Raw genomic sequence first — 26744 nt, 5'->3', positions numbered from 1 at the left:
AGTGTAGGAAACACTAGATGGGAGTTCTGCAGCATGGGAATAGTCTTACGCACTATGCGGGTTTTCAGCAGTCTGAGTAAAAGAGAAGCAGCTTACAGGATTTGTGTACATTGGAAGTAGTGAGAGGCAGTTTACAGGAGTTCTGCATCCTGAGTGTAAGAAACACTACACAGGAGTTCTGTAGCATGGAATTAGTCTTACGCACTATGCGGGTTTTTAGTAGTCTGAGTAAAAGAGAAGCAGCTTACAGGATTTGTGTACATTGTGAGTAGGGAGAGGCAGTTTACAGGAGTTCTGCATCCTGAGTGTAGGAAACACTTTACGGGAGTTCTGTAGCATGGGAATAGTCTTACGCACTATGCGGGTTTTTAGTAGTCTGAGTAAAAGAGAAGCAGCTTACAGGATTTGTGTACATTGTGAGTAGGGAGAGGCAGTTTACAGGAGTTCTGCATCCTGAGTGTAGGAAACACTTTACGGGAGTTCTGTAGCATGGGAGTAGTCTTACGCACTATGCGGGTTTTCAGTTGTCTGAGTAAAAGAGAAGCAGCTTACAGGATTTCTGTACATTGGAAGTAGTGAGAGGCAGTTTACAGGAGTTCTGCATCCTGAGTGTAGGAAACACTTTACGGGAGTTCTGTAGCATGGGATTAGTCTTACCCACTATGCGGGTTTTCAGTAGTCTGAGTAAAAGAGAAGCAGCTTACAGGATTTCTGTACATTGGAAGTAGTGAGAGGCAGTTTACAGGAGTTCTGCATCCTGAGTGTAGGAAACACTTTACGGGAGTTCTGTAGTATGGGAATAGTCTAACGCACTATGCGGGTTTTCAGCAGTCTGAGTAAAAGAGAAGCAGCTTACAGGATTTCTGTACATTGGAAGTAGTGAGAGGCAGTTTACAGGAGTTCTGCATCCTGAGTGTAGGAAACACTTTACGGGAGTTCTGTAGTATGGGAGTAGTCTTACGCACTATGCGGGTTTTCAGTTGTCTGAGTAAAAGAGAAGCAGCTTACAGGATTTCTGTACATTGGAAGTAGTGAGAGGCAGTTTACAGGAGTTCTGCATCCTGAGTGTAGGAAACACTTTATGGGAGTTCTGTAGCATGGGATTAGTCTTACGCACTATGCGGGTTTTCAGTAGTCTGCGTAAAAGAGAAGCAGCTTACAGGATTTCTGTACATTGGAAGTAGTGAGAGGCAGTTTACAGGAGTTCTGCATCCTGAGTGTAGGAAACACTTTACGGGAGTTCTGTAGCATGGGAGTAGTCTTACGCACTATGCGGGTTTTCAGTTGTCTGAGTAAAAGAGAAGCAGCTTACAGGATTTCTGTACATTGGAAGTAGTGAGAGGCAGTTTACAGGAGTTCTGCATCCTGAGTGTAGGAAACACTTTACGGGAGTTCTGTAGTATGGCTGTAGTCTTACCCACTATGCGGGTTTTCAGTTGTCTGAGTAAAAGAGAAGCAGCTTACAGGATTTCTGTACATTGGAAGTAGTGAGAGGCAGTTTACAGGAGTTTTGCATCATGAGTGTAGGAAACACTTTATGGGAGTTCTGTAGCATGGGAGTAGTCTTACGCACTATGCGGGTTTTCAGCAGTCTGAGTAAAAGAGAAGCAGCTTACAGGATTTGTGTACATTGGAAGTAGTGAGAGGCAGTATACAGGAGTTCTGCATCCTGAGTGTAGGAAACACTTTACAGGAGTTCTAAGTATGGGAGTAGTCTTACGCACTATGCGGGTTTTCAGCAGTCTTAGTAAAAGAGAAGCAGCTCACAGGATTTCTGTACATTGGAAGTAGTGAGAGGCAGTTTACAGGAGTTCTGCATCCTGAGTGTAGGAAACACTAGATGGGAGTTCTGCAGCATGGGAATAGTCTTACGCACTATGCGGGTTTTCAGCAGTCTGAGTAAAAGAGAAGCAGCTTACAGGATTTCTGTACATTGGAAGAAGTGAGAGGCAGTTTACAGGAGTTCTGCATCCTGAGTGTAAGAAACACTACACAGGAGTTCTGTAGCATGGAATTAGTCTTACGCACTATGCGGGTTTTTAGTAGTCTGAGTAAAAGAGAAGCAGCTTACAGGATTTGTGTACATTGTGAGTAGGGAGAGGCAGTTTACAGGAGTTCTGCATCCTGAGTGTAGGAAACACTTTACGGGAGTTCTGTAGCATGGGAATAGTCTTACGCACTATGCGGGTTTTTAGTAATCTGAGTAAAAGAGAAGCAGCTTACAGGATTTGTGTACATTGTGAGTAGGGAGAGGCAGTTTACAGGAGTTCTGCATCCTGAGTGTAGGAAACACTTTACGGGAGTTCTGTAGCATGGGAGTAGTCTTACGCACTATGCGGGTTTTCAGTTGTCTGAGTAAAAGAGAAGCAGCTTACAGGATTTCTGTACATTGGAAGTAGTGAGAGGCAGTTTACAGGAGTTCTGCATCCTGAGTGTAGGAAACACTTTACGGGAGTTCTGTAGCATGGGATTAGTCTTACCCACTATGCGGGTTTTCAGTAGTCTGAGTAAAAGAGAAGCAGCTTACAGGATTTCTGTACATTGGAAGTAGTGAGAGGCAGTTTACAAGAGTTCTCCATCCTGAGTGTAGGAAACACTTTACGGGAGTTCTGTAGCATGGGAGTAGTCTTACCCACTATGCGGGTTTTCAGTAGTCTGAGTAAAAGAGAAGCAGCTTACAGGATTTCTGTACATTGGAAGTAGTGAGAGGCAGTTTACAGGAGTTCTGCATCCTGAGTGTAGGAAACACTTTACGGGAGTTCTGTAGTATGGGAGTAGTCTTACGCACTATGCGGGTTTTCAGTTGTCTGAGTAAAAGAGAAGCAGCTTACAGGATTTCTGTACATTGGAAGTAGTGAGAGGCAGTTTACAGGAGTTCTGCATCCTGAGTGTAGGAAACACTTTATGGGAGTTCTGTAGCATGGGATTAGTCTGACGCACTATGCGGGTTTTCAGTAGTCTGCGTAAAAGAGAAGCAGCTTACAGGATTTCTGTACATTGGAGGTAGTGAGAGGCAGTTTACAGGAGTTCTGCATCCTGAGTGTAGGAAACACTTTAGAGGAGTTCTATAGCATGGGAGTAGTCTTACGCACTATGCGGGTTTTCAGTTGTCTCAGTAAAAGAGAAGCAGCTTACAGGATTTCTGTACATTGGAAGTAGTGAGAGGCAGTTTACAGGAGTTTTGCATCCTGAGTGTAGGAAACACTTTATGGGTGTTCTGTAGCATGGGAGTAGTCTTACGCACTATGCGGGTTTTCAGCAGTCTTAGTGAAAGAGAAGCAGCTTACAGGATTTCTGTACATTTTAAGTAGTGAGAGGCAGTTTACAGGAGTTCTGCATCCTGAGTGTAGGAAACACTAGATGGGAGTTTTGCAGCATGGGAGTAGTCTTACGCACTATGTGGGTTTTCAGCAGTCTGAGTAAAAGAGAAGCAGCTTACAGGATTTCTGTACATTGGAAGTAGTGAGAGGCAGTTTACAGGAGTTCTGCATCCTGAGTGTAAGAAACACTACACAGGAGTTCTGTAGCATGGGATTAGTCTTACGCACTATGCGGGTTTTAGTAGTCTGAGTAAAAGAGAAGCAGCTTACAGGATTTGTGTACATTGTGAGTAGGGAGAGGCAGTTTACAGGAGTTCTGCATCCTGAGTGTAGGAAACACTTTACGGGAGTTCTGTAGCATGGGAGTAGTCTTACGCACTATGCGGGTTTTCAGTATTCTGAGTAAAAGAGAAGCAGCTTACAGGATTTCTGTACATTGGAAGTAGTGAGAGGCAGTTTACAGGAGATCTGCATCCTGAGTGTAGGAAACACTTTATGGGAGTTCTGTAGTATGGGAGTAGTCTTACGCACTAAGCGGGTTTTCAGTTGTCTGCGTAAAAGAGAAGCTTCTTACAGGATTTCTGTACATTGGAAGTAGTGAGAGGCAGTTTACAGGAGTTTTGCATCCTGAGTGTAGGAAACACTTTATGGGACTTCTGTAGCATGGGAGTAGTCTTACGCACTATGCGGGTTTTCAGCCGTCTGAGTAAAAGAGAAGCAGCTCACAGGATTTCTGTACATTGGAAGTAGTGAGAGGCAGTTTACAGGAGTTCTGCATCCTGAGTGTAGGAAACACTTTACGGGAGTTCTGTAGTATGGGAGTAGTCTTACGCACTATGCGGGTTTTCAGTTGTCTTAGTAAAAGAGAAGCAGCTTACAGGATTTCTGTACATTGGAAGTAGTGAGAGGCAGTTTACAGGAGTTCTGCATCCTGAGTGTAGGAAACACTTTACGGGAGTTCTGTAGCATGGGAGTAGTCTTACGCACTATGCGGGTTTCCAGCAGTCTGAGTAAAAGAGAAGCAGCTTATAGGATTTGTGTACATTGGAAGTAGTGAGAGGCAGTTTACAGGAGTTCTGCATCCTGAGTGTAGGAAACACTAGATGGGAGTTCTGCAGCATGGGAGTAGTCTTACGCACTATGCGGGTTTTCAGCAGTCTGAGTAAAAGAGAAGCAGCTTACAGGATTTCTGTACATTGGAAGTAGTGAGAGGCAGTTTACAGGAGTTCTGCATCCTGAATGTAGGAAACACTAGATGGGAGTTCTGCAGCATGGGAGTAGTCTTACGCACTATGCGGGTTTTCAGCAGTCTGAGTAAAAGAGAAGCAGCTTACAGGATTTCTGTACATTGGAAGTAGTGAGAGGCAGTTTACAGGAGTTCTGCATCCTGAGTGTAAGAAACACTACACAGGAGTTCTGTAGCATGGGATTAGTCTTACGCACTATGCGGGTTTTTAGTAGTCTGAGTAAAAGAGAAGCAGCTTACAGGATTTGTGTACATTGTGAGTTGGGAGATGCAGTTTACAGGAGTTCTGCATTCTGAGTGTAGGAAACACTTTACGGGAGTTCTGTAGCATGGGAGCTGTCTAACGCACTATGCGCGTTTTCAGTTGTCTGAGTAAAAGAGAAGCAGCTTACAGGATTTACGTACATTGGAAGTAGTGAGAGGCAGTTTACAGGAGTTCTGCATCCTGTGTGTAGGAAACACTTTATGGGAGTTCTGTAGCATGGGAGTAGTCTTACGCACTATGCGGGTTTTCAGTAGTCTGAGTAAAAGAGAAGCAGCTTACAGGATTTCTGTACATTGGAAGTAGTGAGAGGCAGTTTACAGGAGTTCTGCATCCTGAGTGTAGGAAACACATTACGGGAGTTCTGTAGCATGGGAATAGTCTTACTCACTATGCGGGTTTTCAGTAGTCTGAGTAAAAGAGAAGCAGCTTACAGGATTTCTGTACATTGGAAGTAGTGAGAGGCAGTTTACAGGAGTTTTGCATCCTGAGTGTAGGAAACACTTTATGGGAGTTCTGTAGCATGGGAGTAGTCTTACGCACTATGCGGGTTTTCAGCAGTCTGAGTAAAAGAGAAGCAGCTTACAGGATTTGTGTACATTGGAAGTAGTGAGAGGCAGTTTACAGGAGTTCTGAATCCTGAGTGTAGGAAACACTTTACGGGAGTTCTGTAGCATGGGAGTAGTCTTACGCACTATGCGGGTTTTCAGTAGTCTGAGTAAAAGAGAAGCAGCTTACAGGATTTCTGTACATTGGAAGCAGTGAGAGGCAGTTTACAGGAGTTCTGCATCGTGAGTGTAGGAAACACTTTATGGGAGTTCTGTACCATGGGAGTAGTGCTACGCACTATGCGGGTTTTCAGCAGTCTGAGTAAAAGAGAAGCAGCTTACAGGATTTCTGTACATTGGAAGTAGTGAGAGGCAGTTTACAGGAGTTCTGCATCCTGAGTGTAGGAAACACTTTACGGGAGTTCTGTAGCATGGGAGTAGTCTTACCCACTATGCGGGTTTTCAGTAGTCTGAGTAAAAGAGAAGCAGCTTACAGGATTTCTGTACATTGGAAGTAGTGAGAGGCAGTTTACAGGAGTTCTGCATCCTGAGTGTAGGAAACACTTTACGGGAGTTCTGTAGTATGGGAGTAGTCTTACGCACTATGCGGGTTTTCAGTTGTCTTAGTAAAAGAGAAGCAGCTTACAGGATTTCTGTACATTGGAAGTAGTGAGAGGCAGGTAACAGGAGTTCTGCATCCTGAGTGTAGGAAACACTTTACGGGAGTTCTGTAGTATGGGAGTAGTCTTACGCACTATGCGGGTTTTTAGTAGTCTGAGTAAAAGAGAAGCAGCTTACAGGATTTGTGTACATTGTGAGTAGGGAGAGGCAGTTTACAGGAGTTCTGCATCCTGAATGTAGGAAACACTTTACGGGAGTTCTGTAGCATGGGAGCTGTCTAACGCACTATGCGCGTTTTCAGTTGTCTGAGTAAAAGAGAAGCAGCTTACAGGATTTGTGTACATTGTGAGTAGGGAGAGGCAGTTTACAGGAGTTCTGCATCCTGAGTGCAGAAAACACTTTACGGGAGTTCTGTAGTATGGGAGTAGTCTTACGCACTATGCGGGTTTTCAGTTGTCTGAGTAAAAGAGAAGCAGCTTACAGGATTTCTGTACATTGGAAGTAGTGAGAGGCAGTTTACAGGAGTTCTGCATCCTGAGTGTAGGAAACACTTTACGGGAGTTCTGTAGCATGGGATTGGTCATACCCACTATGCGGGTTTTCAGTAGTCTGAGTAAAAGAGAAGCAGCTTACAGGATTTGTTTACATTGGAAGTAGTGAGAGGCAGTTTACAGGAGTTCTGCATTCTGAGTGTAGGAAACACTTTACGGGAGTTCTGTAGTATGGGAGTAGTCTAACGCACTATGCGGGTTTTCAGCAGTCTGAGTAATAGAGAAGCAGCTTACAGTATTTCTGTACATTGGAAGTAGTGAGAGGCAGTTTACAGGAGTTCTGCATCCTGAGTGTATGAAACACGTTACGGGAGTTCTGTAGCATGGGAGTAGTCTTACGCACTATGCGGGTTTTCAGCAGTCTGCGAAAAAGAGAAGCAGCTTACAGGATTTCTGTACATTGGAAGTAGTGAGAGGCAGTTTACAGGTGTTTTGTATCCTGAGTATAGGAAACACTTTATGGGAGTTCTGTAGCATGGGAGTAGTCTTACGCACTATGCGGGTTTTCAGTAGTCTGCGTAAAAGAGAAGCAGCTTACAGGATTTGTGTACATTGGAAGTAGTGAGAGGCAGTTTACAGGAGTTCTGCATCCTGAGTGTAGGAAACACTTTACGGGAGTTCTGTAGTATGGGAGTAGTCTTACGCACTATGCGGGTTTTCAGCAGTCTTAGTAAAAGAGAAGCAGCTTACAGGATTTCTGTACATTGGAAGTAGTGAGAGGCAGTTTACAGGAGTTCTGCATCCTGAGTGTAGGAAACACTTTACGGGAGTTCTGCAGCATGAGAGTAGTCTTACGAACTATGCGGGTTTTCAGCAGTCTGAGTAAAAGAGAAGCAGCTTACAGGATTTCTGTACATTGGAAGTAGTGAGAGGCAGTTTACAGGAGTTCTGCATCCTGAGTGTAAGAAACACTACACAGGAGTTCTGTAGCATTGGATTAATCTTACGCACTATGCGGGTTTTTAGTAGTCTGAGTAAAAGAGAAGCAGCTTACAGGATTTGTGTACATTGTGAGTAGGGAGAGGCAGTTTACAGGAGTTCTGCATCCTGAGTGTAGGAAACACTTTACGGGAGTTCTGTGGCATGGGAGCTGTCTAACGCACTATGCGCGTTTTCAGTTGTCTGAGTAAAAGAGAAGCAGCTTACAGGATTTGTGTACATTGGAAGTACTGAGAGGCAGTTTACAGGAGTTCTGAATCCTGAGTGTAGGAAACACTTTACGGGAGTTCTGTAGCATGGGAGTAGTCTTACGCACAATGCGGGTTTTCAATAGTCTGAGTAAAAGAGAAGCAGCTTACAGGATTTCTGTACATTGGAAGCAGTGAGAGGCAGTTTACAGGAGTTCTGCATCCTGAGTGTAGGAAACACTTTATGGGAGTTCTGTAGCATGGGAGTAGTCTTACGCACTATGCGGGTTTTCAGCAGTCTGAGTAAAAGAGAAGCAGCTTACAGGATTTCTGTACATTGGAAGTAGTGAGAGGCAGTTTGCAGGAGTTCTGCATCCTGAGTGTAGGAAACACTTTACGGGAGTTCTGTAGCATGGGAGTAGTCTTACCCACTATGCGGGTTTTCAGTAGTCTGAGTAAAAGAGAAGCAGCTTACAGGATTTCTGTACATTGGAAGTAGTGAGAGGCAGTTTACAGGAGTTCTGCATCCTGAGTGTAGGAAACACTTTACGGGAGTTCTGTAGTATGGGAGTAGTCTTACGCACTATGCGGGTTTTCAGTTGTCTTAGTAAAAGAGAAGCAGCTTACAGGATTTCTGTACATTGGAAGTAGTGAGAGGCAGGTTACAGGAGTTCTGCATCCTGAGTGTAGGAAACACTTTACGGGAGTTCTGTAGCATGGGAGTAGTCTTACGCACTATGCGGGTTTTCAGTAGTCTGAGTAAAAGAGAAGCAGCTTACAGGATTTCTGTACATTGGAAGTAGTGAGAGGCAGTTTACAGGAGTTCTGCATCCTGAGTGTAGGAAACACTTTATGGGAGTTCTGTAGTATGGGAGTAGTCTTACGCACTAAGCGGGTTTTCAGTGTCTGCGTAAAAGAGAAGCTTCTTACAGGATTTCTGTACATTGGAAGTAGTGAGAGGCAGTTTACAGGAGTTCTGCATCCTGAGTTTAGGAAACCTTTTACGGGAGTTCTGTAGCATGGGAGTAGTCTTACGCACTATGCGGGTTTTCAGTAGTCTGCGTAAAAGAGAAGCAGCTTACAGGATTTCTGTACATTGGAAGTAGTGAGAGGCAGTTTACAGGAGTTCTGCATCCTGAGTGTAGGAAACACTTTACGGGAGTTCTGTAGTATGGGAGTAGTCTTACGCACTATGCGGGTTTTCAGCAGTCTTAGTAAAAGAGAAGCAGCTTACAGGATTTCTGTACATTGGAAGTAGTGAGAGGCAGTTTACAGGAGTTCTGCATCCTGAGTGTAGGAAACACTTTACGGGAGTTCTGCAGCATGGGAGTAGTCTTACGAACTATGCGGGTTTTCAGCAGTCTGAGAAAAAGAGAAGCAGCTTACAGGATTTCTGTACATTGGAAGTAGTGAGAGGCAGTTTACAGGAGTTCTGCATCCTGAGTGTAAGATACACTACACAGGAGTTCTGTAGCATGGGATTAATCTTACGCACTATGCGGGTTTTTAGTAGTCTGAGTAAAAGAGAAGCAGCTTACAGGATTTCTGTACATTGGAAGCAGTGAGAGGCAGTTTACAGGAGTTCTGCATCCTGAGTGTAGGAAACACTTTATGGGAGTTCTGTAGCATGGGAGTAGTCTTACGCACTATGCGGGTTTTCAGCAGTCTGAGTAAAAGAGAAGCAGCTTACAGGATTTCTGTACATTGGAAGTAGTGAGAGGCAGTTTACAGGAGTTCTGCATCCTGAGTGTAGGAAACACTTTACGGGAGTTCTGTAGCATGGGAGTAGTCTTACCCACTATGCGGGTTTTCAGTAGTCTGAGTAAAAGAGAAGCAGCTTACAGGATTTCTGTACATTGGAAGTAGTGAGAGGCAGTTTACAGGAGTTCTGCATCCTGAGTGTAGGAAACACTTTACGGGAGTTCTGTAGTATGGGAGTAGTCTTACGCACTATGCGGGTTTTCAGTTGTCTTAGTAAAAGAGAAGCAGCTTACAGGATTTCTGTACATTGGAAGTAGTGAGAGGCAGGTTACAGGAGTTCTGCATCCTGAGTGTAGGAAACACTTTACGGGAGTTCTGTAGCATGGGAGTAGTCTTACGCACTATGCGGGTTTTCAGTAGTCTGAGTAAAAGAGAAGCAGCTTACAGGATTTATGTACATTGGAAGTAGTGAGAGGCAGGTTACAGGAGTTCTGCATCCTGAGTGTAGGAAACACTTTACGGGAGTTCTGTAGCATGGGAGTAGTCTTACGCACTATGCGGGTTTTCAGTAGTCTGAGTAAAAGAGAAGCAGCTTACAGGATTTCTGTACATTGGAAGTAGTGAGAGGCAGTTTACAGGAGTTCTGCATCCTGAGTGTAGGAAACACTTTATGGGAGTTCTGTAGTATGGGAGTAGTCTTACGCACTAAGCGGGTTTTCAGTGTCTGCGTAAAAGAGAAGCTTCTTACAGGATTTCTGTACATTGGAAGTAGTGAGAGGCAGTTTACAGGAGTTCTGCATCCTGAGTTTAGGAAACCTTTTACGGGAGTTCTGTAGCATGGGAGTAGTCTTACGCACTATGCGGGTTTTCAGTAGTCTGCGTAAAAGAGAAGCAGCTTACAGGATTTCTGTACATTGGAAGTAGTGAGAGGCAGTTTACAGGAGTTCTGCATCCTGAGTGTAGGAAACACTTTACGGGAGTTCTGTAGTATGGGAGTAGTCTTACGCACTATGCGGGTTTTCAGCAGTCTTAGTAAAAGAGAAGCAGCTTACAGGATTTCTGTACATTGGAAGTAGTGAGAGGCAGTTTACAGGAGTTCTGCATCCTGAGTGTAGGAAACACTTTATGGGACTTCTGTAGCATGGGAGTGGTCTTACGCACTATGCGGGTTTTCAGCAGTCTGAGTAAAAGAGAAGCAGCTTACAGGATTTCTGTACATTGGAAGTAGTGAGAGGCAGTTTACAGGAGTTCTGCATCCTGAGTGTAAGAAACACTACACAGGAGTTCTGTAGCATGGGATTAATCTTACGCACTATGCGGGTTTTTAGTAGTCTGAGTAAAAGAGAAGCAGCTTACAGGATTTGTGTACATTGTGAGTAGGGAGAGGCAGTTTACAGGAGTTCTGCATCCTGAGTGTAGGAAACACTTTACGGGAGTTCTGTGGCATGGGAGCTGTCTAACGCACTATGCGCGTTTTCAGTTGTCTTAGTAAAAGAGAAGCAGCTTACAGGATTTCTGTACATTGGAAGTAGTGAGAGGCAGTTTACAGGAGTTCTGCATCCTGAGTGTAGGAAACACTTTACGGGAGTTCTGTAGTATGGGAGTAGTCTTACGCACTATGCGGGTTTTCAGTTGTCTTAGTAAAAGAGAAGCAGCTTACAGGATTTCTGTACATTGGAAGTAGTGAGAGGCAGGTTACAGGAGTTCTGCATCCTGAGTGTAGGAAACACTTTACGGGAGTTCTGTAGCATGGGAGTAGTCTTACGCACTATGCGGGTTTTCAGTAGTCTGAGTAAAAGAGAAGCAGCTTACAGGATTTCTGTACATTGGAAGTAGTGAGAGGCAGTTTACAGGAGTTCTGCATCCAAAGTGTAGGAAACACTTTATGGGAGTTCTGTAGTATGGGAGTAGTCTTACGCACTAAGCGGGTTTTCAGTGTCTGCGTAAAAGAGAAGCTTCTTACAGGATTTCTGTACATTGGAAGTAGTGAGAGGCAGTTTACAGGAGTTCTGCATCCTGAGTTTAGGAAACCTTTTACGGGAGTTCTGTAGCATGGGAGTAGTCTTACGCACTATGCGAGTTTTCAGTAGTCTGCGTAAAAGAGAAGCAGCTTACAGGATTTCTGTACATTGGAAGTAGTGAGAGGCAGTTTACAGGAGTTCTGCATCCTGAGTTAGGAAACACTTTATGGGACTTCTGTAGCATGGGAGTAGTCTTACGCACTATGCGGGTTTTCAGCAGTCTGAGTAAAAGAGAAGCAGCTCACAGGATTTCTGTACATTGGAAGTAGTGAGAGGCACTTTACAGGAGTTCTGAATCCTGAGTGTAGGAAACACTTTACGGGAGTTCTGTCGTATGGGAGTAGTCTAACGCACTATGCGGGTTTTCAGCAGTCTTAGTAAAAGAGAAGCAGCTTACAGGATTTCTGTACATTGCAAGTAGTGAGAGGCAGTTTACAGGAGTTCTGCATCCTGAGTGTAGGAAACACTAGAAGGGAGTTCTGCAGCATGGGAGTAGTCTTACGCACTATGCGGGTTTTCAGCAGTCTGAGTAAAAGAGAAGCAGCTTACAGGATTTCTGTACATTGGAAGTAGTGAGAGGCAGTTTACAGGAGTTCTGCATCCTGAGTGTAGGAAACACTTTACGGGAGTTCTGTAGCATGGGATTGGTCATACCCACTATGCGGGTTTTCAGTAGTCTGAGTAAAAGAGAAGCAGCTTACAGGATTTGTTTACATTGGAAGTAGTGAGAGGCAGTTTACAGGAGTTCTGCATTCTGAGTGTAGGAAACACTTTACGGGAGTTCTGTAGTATGGGAATAGTCTAACGCACTATGCGGGTTTTCAGCAGTCTGAGTAAAAGAGAAGCAGCTTACAGTATTTCTGTACATTGGAAGTAGTGAGAGGCAGTTTACAGGAGTTCTGCATCCTGAGTGTAGGAAACACGTTACGGGAGTTCTGTAGCATGGGAGTAGTCTTACGCACTATGCGGGTTTTCAGCAGTCTGCGTAAAAGAGAAGCAGCTTACAGGATTTCTGTACATTGGAAGTAGTGAGAGGCAGTTTACAGGAGTTTTGTATCCTGAGTATAGGAAACACTTTATGGGAGTTCTGTAGCATGGGAGTAGTCTTACGCACTATGCGGGTTTTCAGCAGTCTGAGTAAAAGAGAAGCAGCTTACAGGATTTGTGTACATTGGAAGTAGTGAGAGGCAGTTTACAGGAGTTCTGCATCCTGAGTGTAGGAAACACTTTACGGGAGTTCTGTAGTATGGGAGTAGTCTTACGCACTATGCGGGTTTTCAGCAGTCTTAGTAAAAGAGAAGCAGCTTACAGGATTTCTGTACATTGGAAGTAGTGAGAGGCAGTTTACAGGAGTTCTGCATCCTGAGTGTAGGAAACAATTTACGGGAGTTCTGCAGCATGGGAGTAGTCTTACGAACTATGCGGGTTTTCAGCAGTCTGAGTAAAAGAGAAGCAGCTTACAGGATTTCTGTACATTGGAAGTAGTGAGAGGCAGTTTACAGGAGTTCTGCATCCTGAGTGTAAGAAACACTACACAGGAGTTCTGTAGCATGGGATTAATCTTACGCACTATGCGGGTTTTTAGTAGTCTGAGTAAAAGAGAAGCAGCTTACAGGATTTGTGTACATTGTGAGTAGGGAGAGGCAGTTTACAGGAGTTCTGCATCCTGAGTGTAGGAAACACTTTACGGGAGTTCTGTTGCATGGGACCTGTCTAACGCACTATGCGCGTTTTCAGTTGTCTGAGTAAAAGAGAAGCAGCTTACAGGATTTGTGTACATTGTGAGTAGGGAGAGGCAGTTTACAGGAGTTCTGTATCCTGAGTGCAGGAAACACTTTACGGGAGTTCTGTAGTATGGGAGTAGTTTTACGCACTATGCGGGTTTTCAGTTGTCTGAGTAAAAGAGAAGCATCTTACAGGATTTCTGTACATTGGAAGTAGTGAGAGGCAGTTTACAGGAGTTCTGCATCCTGAGTGTAGGAAACACTTTACGGGAGTTCTGTAGCATGGGATTAGTCATACCCACTATGCGGGTTTTCAGTAGTCTGAGTAAAAGAGAAGCAGCTTACAGGATTTGTTTACATTGGAAGTAGTGAGAGGCAGTTTACAGGAGTTCTGCATCCTGAGTGTAGGAAACACTTTACGGGAGTTCTGTAGCATGGGAGTAGTCTTACCCACTATGCGGGTTTTCAGTAGTCTGAGAAAAAAAGAGAAGCAGCTTACAGGATTTCTGTACATTGGAAGTAGTGAGAGGCAGTTTACAGGAGTTCTGCATCCTGAGTGTAGGAAACACTTTACGGGAGTTCTGTAGTATGGGAGTAGTCTTACGCACTATGCGGGATTTCAGTTGTCTTAGTAAAAGAGAAGCAGCTTACAGGATTTCTGTACATTGGAAGTAGTGAGAGGCAGTTTACAGGAGTTCTGCATCCTGAGTGTAGGAAACACTTTACGGGAGTTCTGTAGTATGGGAGTAGTCTTACGCACTATGCGGGTTTTCAGTTGTCTGAGTAAAAGAGAAGCAGCTTACAGGATTTCTGTACATTGGAAGTAGTGAGAGGCAGTTTACAGGAGTTCTGCATCCTGAGTGTAGGAAACACTTTACGGGAGTTCTGTAGCATGGGATTAGTCATACCCACTATGCGGGTTTTCAGTAGTCTGAGTAAAAGAGAAGCAGCTTACAGGATTTGTTTACATTGGAAGTAGTGAGAGGCAGTTTACAGGAGTTCTGCATCCTGAGTGTAGGAAACACTTTATGGGAGTTCTGTAGCATGGGAGTAGTCTTACCCACTATGCGGGTTTTCAGTAGTCTGAGTAAAAGAGAAGCAGCTTACAGGATTTCTGTACATTGGAAGTAGTGAGAGGCAGTTTACAGGAGTTCTGCATCCTGAGTGTAGGAAACACTTTACGGGAGTTCTGTAGTATGGGAGTAGTCTTACGCACTATGCGGGTTTTCAGTTGTCTTAGTAAAAGAGAAGCAGCTTACAGGATTTCTGTACATTGGAAGTAGTGAGAGGCAGTTTACAGGAGTTCTGCATCCTGAGTGTAGGAAACACTTTACGGGAGTTCTGTAGTATGGGAGTAGTCTTACGCACTATGCGGGTTTTCAGTTGTCTGAGTAAAAGAGAAGCAGCTTACAGGATTTCTGTACATTGGAAGTAGTGAGAGGCAGTTTACAGGAGTTCTGCATCCTGAGTGTAGGAAACACTTTACGGGAGTTCTGTAGCATGGGAGTAGTCTTACGCACTATGCGGGTTTTCAGTAGTCTGAGTAAAAGAGAAGCAGCTTACAGGATTTCTGTACATTGGAAGTAGTGAGAGGCAGTTTACAGGAGTTCTGCATCCTGAGTGTAGGAAACACTTTATGGGAGTTCTGTAGTATGGGAGTAGTCTTACGCACTAAGCGGGTTTTCAGTTGTCTGCGTAAAAGAGAAGCTTCTTACAGGATTTCTGTACATTGGAAGTAGTGAGAGGCAGTTTACAGGAGTTCTGCATCCTGAGTTTAGGAAACCTTTTACGGGAGTTCTGTAGCTTGGGAGTAGTCTTACGCACTATGCGGGTTTTCAGTAGTCTGCGTAAAAGAGAAGCAGCTTACAGGATTTCTGTACATTGGAAGTAGTGAGAGGCAGTTTACAGGAGTTCTGCATCCTGAGTGTAGGAAACACTTTACGGGAGTTCTGTAGTATGGGAGTAGTCTAACGCACTATGCGGGTTTTCAGCAGTCTGAGTAAAAGAGAAGCAGCTTACAGTATTTCTGTACATTGGAAGTAGTGAGAGGCAGTTTACAGGAGTTCTGCATCCTGAGTGTAGGAAACACGTTACGGGAGTTCTGTAGCATGGGAGTAGTCTTACGCACTATGCGGGTTTTCAGCAGTCTGCGTAAAAGAGAAGCAGCTTACAGGATTTCTGTACATTGGAAGTAGTGAGAGGCAGTTTACAGGAGTTTTGTATCCTGAGTATAGGAAACACTTTATGGGAGTTCTGTAGCATGGGAGTAGTCTTACGCACTATGCGGGTTTTCAGCAGTCTGAGTAAAAGAGAAGCAGCTTACAGGATTTGTGTACATTGGAAGTAGTGAGAGGCAGTTTACAGGAGTTCTGCATCCTGAGTGTAGGAAACACTTTACGGGAGTTCTGTAGTATGGGAGTAGTCTTACGCACTATGCGGGTTTTCAGCAGTCTTAGTAAAAGAGAAGCAGCTTACAGGATTTCTGTACATTGGAAGTAGTGAGAGGCAGTTTACAGGAGTTCTGCATCCTGAGTGTAGGAAACACTTTACGGGAGTTCTGCAGCATGGGAGTAGTCTTACGAACTATGCGGGTTTTCAGCAGTCTGAGTAAAAGAGAAGCAGCTTACAGGATTTCTGTACATTGGAAGTAGTGAGAGGCAGTTTACAGGAGTTCTGCATCCTGAGTGTAGGAAACACTTTACGGGAGTTCTGTAGTATGGGAGTAGTCTTACGCACTATGCGGGTTTTCAGTTGTCTTAGTAAAAGAGAAGCAGCTTACAGGATTTCTGTACATTGGAAGTAGTGAGAGGCAGTTTACAGGAGTTCTGCATCCTGAGTGTAGGAAACACTTTACGGGAGTTCTGTAGCATGGGAGTAGTCTTACGCACTATGCGGGTTTTCAGTAGTCTGAGTAAAAGAGAAGCAGCTTACAGGATTTCTGTACATTGGAAGTAGTGAGAGGCAGTTTACAGGAGTTCTGCATCCTGAGTGTAGGAAACACTTTATGGGAGTTCTGTAGTATGGGAGTAGTCTTACGCACTAAGCGGGTTTTCAGTTGTCTGCGTAAAAGAGAAGCTTCTTACAGGATTTCTGTACATTGGAAGTAGTGAGAGGCAGTTTACAGGAGTTCTGCATCCTGAGTTTAGGAAACCTTTTACGGGAGTTCTGTAGCTTGGGAGTAGTCTTACGCACTATGCGGGTTTTCAGTAGTCTGCGTAAAAGAGAAGCAGCTTACAGGATTTCTGTACATTGGAAGTAGTGAGAGGCAGTTTACAGGAGTTCTGCATCCTGAGTGTAGGAAACACTTTACGGGAGTTCTGTAGTATGGGAGTAGTCTAACGCACTATGCGGGTTTTCAGCAGTCTGAGTAAAAGAGAAGCAGCTTACAGTATTTCTGTACATTGGAAGTAGTGAGAGGCAGTTTACAGGAGTTCTGCATCCTGAGTGTAGGAAACACGTTACGGGAGTTCTGTAGCATGGGAGTAGTCTTACGCACTATGCGGGTTTTCAGCAGTCTGCGTAAAAGAGAAGCAGCTTACAGGATTTCTGTACATTGGAAGTAGTGAGAGGCAGTTTACAGGAGTTTTGTATCCTGAGTATAGGAAACACTTTATGGGAGTTCTGTAGCATGGGAGTAGTCTTACGCACTATGCGGGTTTTCAGCAGTCTGAGTAAAAGAGAAGCAGCTTACAGGATTTGTGTACATTGGAAGTAGTGAGAGGCAGTTTACAGGAGTTCTGCATCCTGAGTGTAGGAAACACTTTACGGGAGTTCTGTAGTATGGGAGTAGTCTTACGCACTATGCGGGTTTTCAGCAGTCTTAGTAAAAGAGAAGCAGCTTACAGGATTTCTGTACATTGGAAGTAGTGAGAGGCAGTTTACAGGAGTTCTGCATCCTGAGTGTAGGAAACACTTTACGGGAGTTCTGCAGCATGGGAGTAGTCTTACGAACTATGCGGGTTTTCAGCAGTCTGAGTAAAAGAGAAGCAGCTTACAGGATTTCTGTACATTGGAAGTAGTGAGAGGCAGTTTACAGGAGTTCTGCATCCTGAGTGTAAGAAACACTACACAGGAGTTCTGTAGCATGGGATTAATCTTACGCACTATGCGGGTTTTTAGTAGTCTGAGTAAAAGAGAAGCAGCTTACAGGATTTGTGTACATTGTGAGTAGGGAGAGGCAGTTTACAGGAGTTCTGCATCCTGAGTGTAGGAAACACTTTACGGGAGTTCTGTGGCATGGGAGCTGTCTAATGCACTATGCGCGTTTTCAGTTGTCTGAGTAAAAGAGAAGCAGCTTACAGGATTTATGTACATTGTGAGTAGGGAGAGGCAGTTTACAGGAGTTCTGCATCCTGAGTGCAGGAAACACTTTACGGGAGTTCTGTAGTATGGGAGTAGTCTTACGCACTATGCGGGTTTTCAGTTGTCTGAGTAAAAGAGAAGCAGCTTACAGGATTTCTGTACATTGGAAGTAGTGAGAGGCAGTTTACAGGAGTTCTGCATCCTGAGTGTAGGAAACACTTTACGGGAGTTCTGTAGCATGGGATTAGTCATACCCACTATGCGGGTTTTCAGTAGTCTGAGTAAAAGAGAAGCAGCTTACAGGATTTGTTTACATTGGAAGTAGTGAGAGGCAGTTTACAGGAGTTCTGCATCCTGAGTGTAGGAAACACTTTACGGGAGTTCTGTAGTATGGGAGTAGTCTTACGCACTATGCGGGTTTTCAGTTGTCTGAGTAAAAGAGAAGCAGCTTACAGGATTTCTGTACATTGGAAGTAGTGAGAGGCAGTTTACAGGAGTTCTGCATCCTGAGTGTAGGAAACACTTTACGGGAGTTCTGTAGCATGGGATTAGTCATACCCACTATGCGGGTTTTCAGTAGTCTGAGTAAAAGAGAAGCAGCTTACAGGATTTGTTTACATTGGAAGTAGTGAGAGGCAGTTTACAGGAGTTCTGCATCCTGAGTGTAGGAAACACTTTACGGGAGTTCTGTAGCATGGGAGTAGTCTTACCCACTATGCGGGTTTTCAGTAGTCTGAGTAAAAGAGAAGCAGCTTACAGGATTTCTGTACATTGGAAGTAGTGAGAGGCAGTTTACAGGAGTTCTGCATCCTGAGTGTAGGAAACACTTTACGGGAGTTCTGTAGTATGGGAGTAGTCTTACGCACTATGCGGGTTTTCAGTTGTCTTAGTAAAAGAGAAGCAGCTTACAGGATTTCTGTACATTGGAAGTAGTGAGAGGCAGTTTACAGGAGTTCTGCATCCTGAGTGTAGGAAACACTTTACGGGAGTTCTGTAGTATGGGAGTAGTCTTACGCACTATGCGGGTTTTCAGTTGTCTGAGTAAAAGAGAAGCAGCTTACAGGATTTCTGTACATTGGAAGTAGTGAGAGGCAGTTTACAGGAGTTCTGCATCCTGAGTGTAGGAAACACTTTACGGGAGTTCTGTAGCATGGGATTAGTCATACCCACTATGCGGGTTTTCAGTAGTCTGAGTAAAAGAGAAGCAGCTTACAGGATTTGTTTACATTGGAAGCAGTGAGAGGCAGTTTACAGGAGTTCTGCATCCTGAGTGTAGGAAACACTTTACGGGAGTTCTGTAGCATGGGAGTAGTCTTACCCACTATGCGGGTTTTCAGTAGTCTGAGTAAAAGAGAAGCAGCTTACAGGATTTCTGTACATTGGAAGTAGTGAGAGGCAGTTTACAGGAGTTCTGCATCCTGAGTGTAGGAAACACTTTACGGGAGTTCTGTAGTATGGGAGTAGTCTTACGCACTATGCGGGTTTTCAGTTGTCTTAGTAAAAGAGAAGCAGCTTACAGGATTTCTGTACATTGGAAGTAGTGAGAGGCAGTTTACAGGAGTTCTGCATCCTGAGTGTAGGAAACACTTTACGGGAGTTCTGTAGCATGGGAGTAGTCTTACGCACTATGCGGGTTTTCAGTAGTCTGAGTAAAAGAGAAGCAGCTTACAGGATTTCTGTACATTGGAAGTAGTGAGAGGCAGTTTACAGGAGTTCTGCATCCTGAGTGTAGGAAACAGTTTATGGGAGTTCTGTAGTATGGGAGTAGTCTTACGCACTAAGCGGGTTTTCAGTTGTCTGCGTAAAAGAGAAGCTTCTTACAGGATTTCTGTACATTGGAAGTAGTGAGAGGCAGTTTACAGGAGTTCTGCATCCTGAGTTTAGGAAACCTTTTACGGGAGTTCTGTAGCATGGGAGTAGTCTTACGCACTTTGCGGGTTTTCAGTAGTCTGCGTAAAAGAGAAGCAGCTTACAGGATTTCTGTACATTGGAAGTAGTGAGAGGCAGTTTACAGGAGTTTTGCATCCTGAGTGTAGGAAACACTTTATGGGACTTCTGTAGCATGGGAGTAGTCTTACGCACAATGCGGGTTTTCAGCAGTCTGAGTAAAAGAGAAGCAGCTCACAGGATTTCTGTACATTGGAAGTAGTGAGAGGCACTTTACAGGAGTTCTGAATCCTGAGTGTAGGAAACACTTTACGGGAGTTCGGTAGTATAGGAGTAGTCTTACGCACTATGCGGGTTTTCAGCAGTCTTAGTAAAAGAGAAGCAGCTTACAGGATTTCTGTACATTGCAAGTAGTGAGAGGCAGTTTACAGGAGTTCTGCATCCTGAGTGTAGGAAACACTAGATGGGAGTTCTGCAGCATGGGAGTAGTCTTACGCACTATGCGGGTTTTCAGCAGTCTGAGTAAAAGAGAAGCAGCTTACAGGATTTCTGTACATTGGAAATAGTGAGAGGCAGTTTACAGGAGTCTGCATCCTGAGTGTAAGAAACACTACACAGGAGTTCTGTAGCATGGGATTAATCTTACGCACTATGCGGGTTTTTAGTAGTCTGAGTAAAAGAGAAGCAGCTTACAGGATTTGTGTACATTGTGAGTAGGGAGAGGCAGTTTACAGGAGTTCTGCATCCTGAGTGTAGGAAACACTTTACGGGAGTTCTGTAGCATGGGAGCTGTCTAACGCACTATGCGCGTTTTCAGTTGTCTGAGTAAAAGAGAAGCAGCTTACAGGATTTGTGTACATTGTGAGTAGGGAGAGGCAGTTTACAGGAGTTCTGCATCCTGAGTGCAGAAAACACTTTACGGGAGTTCTGTAGTATGGGAGTAGTCTTACGCACTATGCGAGTTTTCAGTTGTCTGAGTAAAAGAGAAGCAGCTTACAGGATTTCTGTACATTGGAAGTAGTGAGAGGCAGTTTACAGGAGTTCTGCATCCTGAGTGTAGGAAACACTTTACGGGAGTTCTGTAGCATGGGATTAGTCATACCCACTATGCGGGTTTTCAGTAGTCTGAGTAAAAGAGAAGCAGCTTACAGGATTTGTTTACATTGGAAGTAGTGAGAGGCAGTTTACAGGAGTTCTGCATTCTGAGTGTAGGAAACACTTTACGGGAGTTCTGTAGTATGGGAGTAGTCTAACGCACTATGCGGGTTTTCAGCAGTCTGAGTAAAAGAGAAGCAGCTTACAGTATTTCTGTACATTGGAAGTAGTGAGAGGCAGTTTACAGGAGTTCTGCATCCTGAGTGTAGGAAACACGTTACGGGAGTTCTGTAGCATGGGAGTAGTCTTACGCACTATGCGGGTTTTCAGCAGTCTGTGTAAAAGAGAAGCAGCTTACAGGATTTCTGTACATTGGAAGTAGTGAGAGGCAGTTTACAGGAGTTTTGTATCCTGAGTATAGGAAACACTTTATGGGAGTTCTGTAGCATGGGAGTAGTCTTACGCACTATGCGGGTTTTCAGCAGTCTGAGTAAAAGAGAAGCAGCTTACAGGATTTGTGTACATTGGAAGTAGTGAGAGGCAGTTTACAGGAGTTCTGCATCCTGAGTGTAGGAAACACTTTACGGGAGTTCTGTAGTATGGGAGTAGTCTTACGCACTATGCGGGTTTTCAGCAGTCTTAGTAAAAGAGAAGCAGCTTACAGGATTTCTGTACATTGGAAGTAGTGAGAGGCAGTTTACAGGAGTTCTGCATCCTGAGTGTAGGAAACACTTTACGGGAGTTCTGTAGCATGGGAGTAGTCTTACCCACTATGCGGGTTTTCAGTAGTCTGAGTAAAAGAGAAGCAGCTTACAGGATTTCTGTACATTGGAAGTAGTGAGAGGCAGTTTACAGGAGTTCTGCATCCTGAGTGTAGGAAACACTTTATGCGAGTTCTGTAGCATGGGAGTAGTCTTACCCACTATGCGGGTTTTCAGTAGTCTGAGTAAAAGAGAAGCAGCTTACAGGATTTCTGTACATTGGAAGTAGTGAGAGGCAGTTTACAGGAGTTCTGCATCCTGAGTGTAGGAAACACTTTACGGGAGTTCTGTAGTATGGGAGTAGTCTTACGCACTATGCGGGTTTTCAGTTGTCTGAGTAAAAGAGAAGCAGCTTACAGGATTTCTGTACATTGGAAGTAGTGAGAGGCAGTTTACAGGAGTTCTGCATCCTGAGTGTAGGAAACACTTTATGGGAGTTCTGTAGCATGGGAGTAGTCTTACGCACTATGCGGGTTTTCAGTAGTCTGAGTAAAAGAGAAGCAGCTTACAGGAATTGTGTACATTGGAAGTAGTGAGAGGCAGTTTACAGGAGATCTGCATCATGAGTGTAGGAAACACTTTATGGGAGTTCTGTAGTATGGGAATAGTCTTACGCACTAAGCGGGTTTTCAGTTGTCTGCGTAAAAGAGAAGCTTCTTACAGGATTTCTGTACATTGGAAGTAGTGAGAGGCAGTTTACAGGAGTTCTGCATCCTGAGTTTAGGAAACCTTTTACGGGAGTTCTGTAGCATGGGAGTAGTCTTACGCACTATGCGGGTTTTCAGTAGTCTGCGTAAAAGAGAAGCAGCTTACAGGATTTCTGTACATTGGAAGTAGTGAGAGGCAGTTTACAGGAGTTTTGCATCCTGAGTGTAGGAAACACTTTATGGGACTTCTGTAGCATGGGAGTAGTCTTACGCACTATGCGGGTTTTCAGCAGTCTGAGTAAAAGAGAAGCAGCTCACAGGATTTCTGTACATTGGAAGTAGTGAGAGGCAGTTTACAGGAGTTCTGAATCCTGAGTGTAGGAAACACTTTACGGGAGTTCTGTAGCATGGGAGTAGTCTTACGCACTATGCGGGTTTTCAGTAGTCTGAGTAAAAGAGAAGCAGCTTACAGGATTTACGTACATTGGAAGTAGTGAGAGGCAGTTTGCAGGAGTTCTGAATCCTGAGTGTAGGAAACACTTTACGGGAGTTCTGTAGCATGGGAGTAGTCTTACGCACTATGCGGGTTTTCAGTAGTCTGAGTAAAAGAGAAGCAGCTTACAGGATTTCTGTACATTGGAAGTAGTCAGAGGCAGTTTACAGGAGTTCTGCATCCTGAGTGTAGGAAACACATTACGGGAGTTCTGTAGCATGGGAGTAGTCTTACGCACTATGCGGGTTTTCAGTAGTCTGAGTAAAAGAGAAGCAGCTTACAGGATTTCTGTACATTGGAAGTAGTGAGAGGCAGTTTACAGGAGTTTTGCATCCTGAGTGTAGGAAACACTTTATGGGAGTTCTGTAGCATGGGAGTAGTCTTACGCACTATGCGGGTTTTCAGCAGTCTGAGTAAAAGAGAAGCAGCTTACAGGATTTCTGTACATTGGAAGTGGTGAGAGGCAGTTTACAGGAGTTCTGCATCCTGAGTGTAGGAAACACTTTACGGGAGTTCTGTAGCATGGGAGTAGTCTTACGCACTATGCGGGTTTTCAGTAGTCTGAGTAAAAGAGAAGCAGCTTACAGGATTTCTGTACATTGGAAGTAGTGAGAGGCAGTTTACAGGAGTTCTGCATCCTGAGTGTAGGAAACACTTTACGGGAGTTCTGTAGTATGGGAGTAGTCTTACGCACTATGCGGGTTTTCAGTTGTCTGAGTAAAAGAGAAGCAGCTTACAGGATTTCTGTACATTGGAAGCAGTGAGAGGCAGTTTACAGGAGTTCTGCATCCTGAGTGTGGGAAACACTTTACGGGAGTTCTGTAGCATGGGAGTAGTCTTACGCACTATGCGGGTTTTCAGTAGTCTGAGTAAAAGAGAAGCAGCTTACAGGATTTCTGTACATTGCAAGTAGTGAGAGGCAGTTTACAGGAGTTCTGCATCCTGAGTGTAGGAAACACTTTACGGGAGTTCTGTAGTATGGGAGTAGTCTTACGCACTATGCGGGTTTTCAGTTGTCTGAGTAAAAGAGAAGCAGCTTACAGGATTTCTGTACATTGGAAGCAGTGAGAGGCAGTTTACAGGAGTTCTGCATCCTGAGTGTAGGAAACACTTTACGGGAGTTCTGTAGCATGGGAGTAGTCTTACGCACTATGCGGGTTTTCAGTTGTCTGAGTAAAAGAGAAGCAGCTTACAGGATTTCTGTACATTGGAAGTAGTGAGAGGCAGTTTACAGGAGTTCTGCATCCTGAGTGTAAGAAACACTACACAGGAGTTCTGTAGCATGGGAGTAGTCTTACGCACTATGCGGGTTTTCAGCAGCCTGAGTAAAAGAGAAGCAGCTTACAGGATTTCTGTACATTGGAAGTAGTGAGAGGCAGTTTACAGGAGTTCTGCATCCTGAGTGTAGGAAACACTTTACGGGAGTTCTGTAGTATGGGAGTAGTCTTACGCACTATGCGGGTTTTCAGTTGTCTGAGTAAAAGAGAAGCAGCTTACAGGATTTCTGTACATTGGAAGCAGTGAGAGGCAGTTTACAGGAGTTCTGCATCCTGAGTGTGGGAAACACTTTACGGGAGTTCTGTAGCATGGGAGTAGTCTTACGCACTATGCGGGTTTTCAGTAGTCTGAGTAAAAGAGAAGCAGCTTACAGGATTTCTGTACATTGGAAGTAGTGAGAGGCAGTTTACAGGAGTTCTGCATCCTGAGTGTAGGAAACACTTTACGGGAATTCTGTAGTAAGGGAGTAGTCTTACGCACTATGCGGGTTTTCAGTTGTCTTAGTAAAAGAGAAGCAGCTTACAGGATTTCTGTACATTGGAAGTAGTGAGAGGCAGTTTACAGGAGTTCTGCATCCTGAGTGTAGGAAACACTTTACGGGAGTTCTGTAGCATGGGAGTAGTCTTACGCACTATGCGGGTTTTCAGTAGTCTGCGTAAAAGAGAAGCAGCTTACAGGATTTCTGTACATTGGAATAGTGAGAGGCAGTTTACAGGAGTTTTGCATCCTGAGAGTAGGAAACACTTTATGGGAGTTCTGTAGCATGGGAGTAGTCTTACGCACTATGTGGGTTTTCAGCAGTCTGAGTAAAAGAGAAGCAGCTTACAGGATTTCTGTACATTGGAAGTAGTGAGAGGCAGTTTACAGGAGTTCTGCATCCTGAGTGTAGGAAACACTTTACGGGAGTTCTGTAGCATGGGAGTAGTCTTACCCACTATGCGGGTTTTCAGTAGTCTGAGTAAAAGAGAAGCAGCTTACAGGATTTCTGTACATTGGAAGTAGTGAGAGGCAGTTTACAGGAGTTCTGCATCCTGAGTGTAGGAAACACTTTACGGGAGTTCTGTAGTATGGGAGTAGTCTTACGCACTATGCGGGTTTTCAGTAGTCTGAGTAAAAGAGAAGCAGCTTACAGGATTTCTGTACATTGGAAGTAGTGAGAGGCAGTTTACAGGAGTTCTGCATCCTGAGTGTAGGAAACACTTTACTGGAGTTCTGCAGCATGGGAGTAGTCTTACGCACTAAGCGGGTTTTCAGTTGTCTGCGTAAAAGAGAAGCTTCTTACAGGATTTCTGTACATTGGAAGTAGTGAGAGGCAGTTTACAGGAGTTCTGCATCCTGAGTTTAGGAAACCTTTTACGGGAGTTCTGTAGCATGGGAGTAGTCTTACGCACTATGCGGGTTTTCAGTAGTCTGCGTAAAAGAGAAGCAGCTTACAGGATTTCTGTACATTGGAAGTAGTGAGAGGCAGTTTACAGGAGTTTTGCATCCTGAGTGTAGGAAACACTTTATGGGACTTCTGTAGCATGGGAGTAGTCTTACGCACTATGCGGGTTTTCAGCAGTCTGAGTAAAAGAGAAGCAGCTCACAGGATTTCTGTACATTGGAAGTAGTGAGAGGCAGTTTACAGGAGTTCTGAATCCTGAGTGTAGGAAACACTTTACGGGAGTTCTGTAGCATGGGAGTAGTCTTACGCACTATGCGGGTTTTCAGTAGTCTGAGTAAAAGAGAAGCAGCTTACAGGATTTCTGTACATTGCAAGTAGTGAGAGGCAGTTTACAGGAGTTCTGCATCCTGAGTGTAGGAAACACTTTACGGGAGTTCTGTAGTATGGGAGTAGTCTTACACACTATGCGGGTTTTCAGCAGTCTTAGTAAAAGAGAAGCAGCTTACAGGATTTCTGTACATTGGAAGTAGTGAGAGGCAGTTTACAGGAGTTCTGCATCCTGAGTGTAGGAAACACTAGATGGGAGTTCTGCAGCATGGGAGTAGTCTTACGCACTATGCGGGTTTTCAGCAGTCTGAGTAAAATAGAAGCAGCTTACAGGATTTCTGTACATTGGAAGTAGTGAGAGGCAGTTTACAGGAGTTCTGCATCCTGAGTGTAAGAAACACTACACAGAAGTTCTGTAGCATGGGATTAGTCTTACGCACTATGCGGGTTTTTAGTAGTCTGAGTAAAAGAGAAGCAGCTTACAGGATTTGTGTACATTGTGAGTTGGGAGATGCAATTTACAGGATTTCTGCATTCTGAGTGTAGGAAACACTTTACGGGAGTTCTGTAGCATGGGAGCTGTCTAACGCACTATGCGCGTTTTCAGTTGTCTGAGTAAAAGAGAAGCAGCTTACAGGATTTCTGTACATTGGAAGTAGTGAGAGGCAGTTTACAGGAGTTCTGCATCCTGAGTGTAGGAAACACTTTACGGGAGTTCTGTAGCATGGGAGTAGTCTTACGCACTATGCGGGTTTTCAGCAGTCTGAGTAAAAGAGAAGCAGCTTACAGGATTTGTGTACATTGGAAGTAGTGAGAGGCAGTTTACAGGAGTTCTGAATCCTGAGTGTAGGAAATACTTTACGGGAGTTCTGTAGCATGGGAGTAGTCTTACGCACTATGCGGGTTTTCAGTAGTCTGAGTAAAAGAGAAGCAGCTTACAGGATTTCTGTACATTGGAAGTAGTGAGAGGCAGTTTACAGGAGTTCTGCATCCTGAGTGTAGGAAACACTTTACGGGAGTTCTGTAGCATGGGAGTAGTCTTACGCACTATGCGGGTTTTCAGCAGTCTGCGTAAAAGAGAAGCAGCTTACAGGATTTCTGTACATTGGAAGTAGTGAGAGGCAGTTTACAGGAGTTTTGCATCCTGAGTGTAGGAAACACTTTATGGGAGTTCTGTAGCATGGGAGTAGTCTTACGCACTATGCGGGTTTTCAGCAGTCTTAGTGAAAGAGAAGCAGCTTACAGGATTTCTGTACATTGGAAGTAGTGAGAGGCAGTTTACAGGAGTTCTGCATCCTGAGTGTAGGAAACACTTTACGGGAGTTCTGTAGCATGGGAGTAGTCTTACCCACTATGCGGGTTTTCAGTAGTCTGAGTAAAAGAGAAGCAGCTTACAGGATTTCTGTACATTGGAAGTAGTGAGAGGCAGTTTACAGGAGTTCTGCATCC

This window comes from Oryctolagus cuniculus, chromosome 18 (assembly GCF_051225735.1).
Source record: "Oryctolagus cuniculus isolate XC-2025 breed Fujian yellow rabbit chromosome 18, ASM5122573v1, whole genome shotgun sequence".
Taxonomy (NCBI): Eukaryota; Metazoa; Chordata; class Mammalia; order Lagomorpha; family Leporidae; genus Oryctolagus; species Oryctolagus cuniculus.
This window is presented reverse-complemented; position numbering follows the sequence as displayed.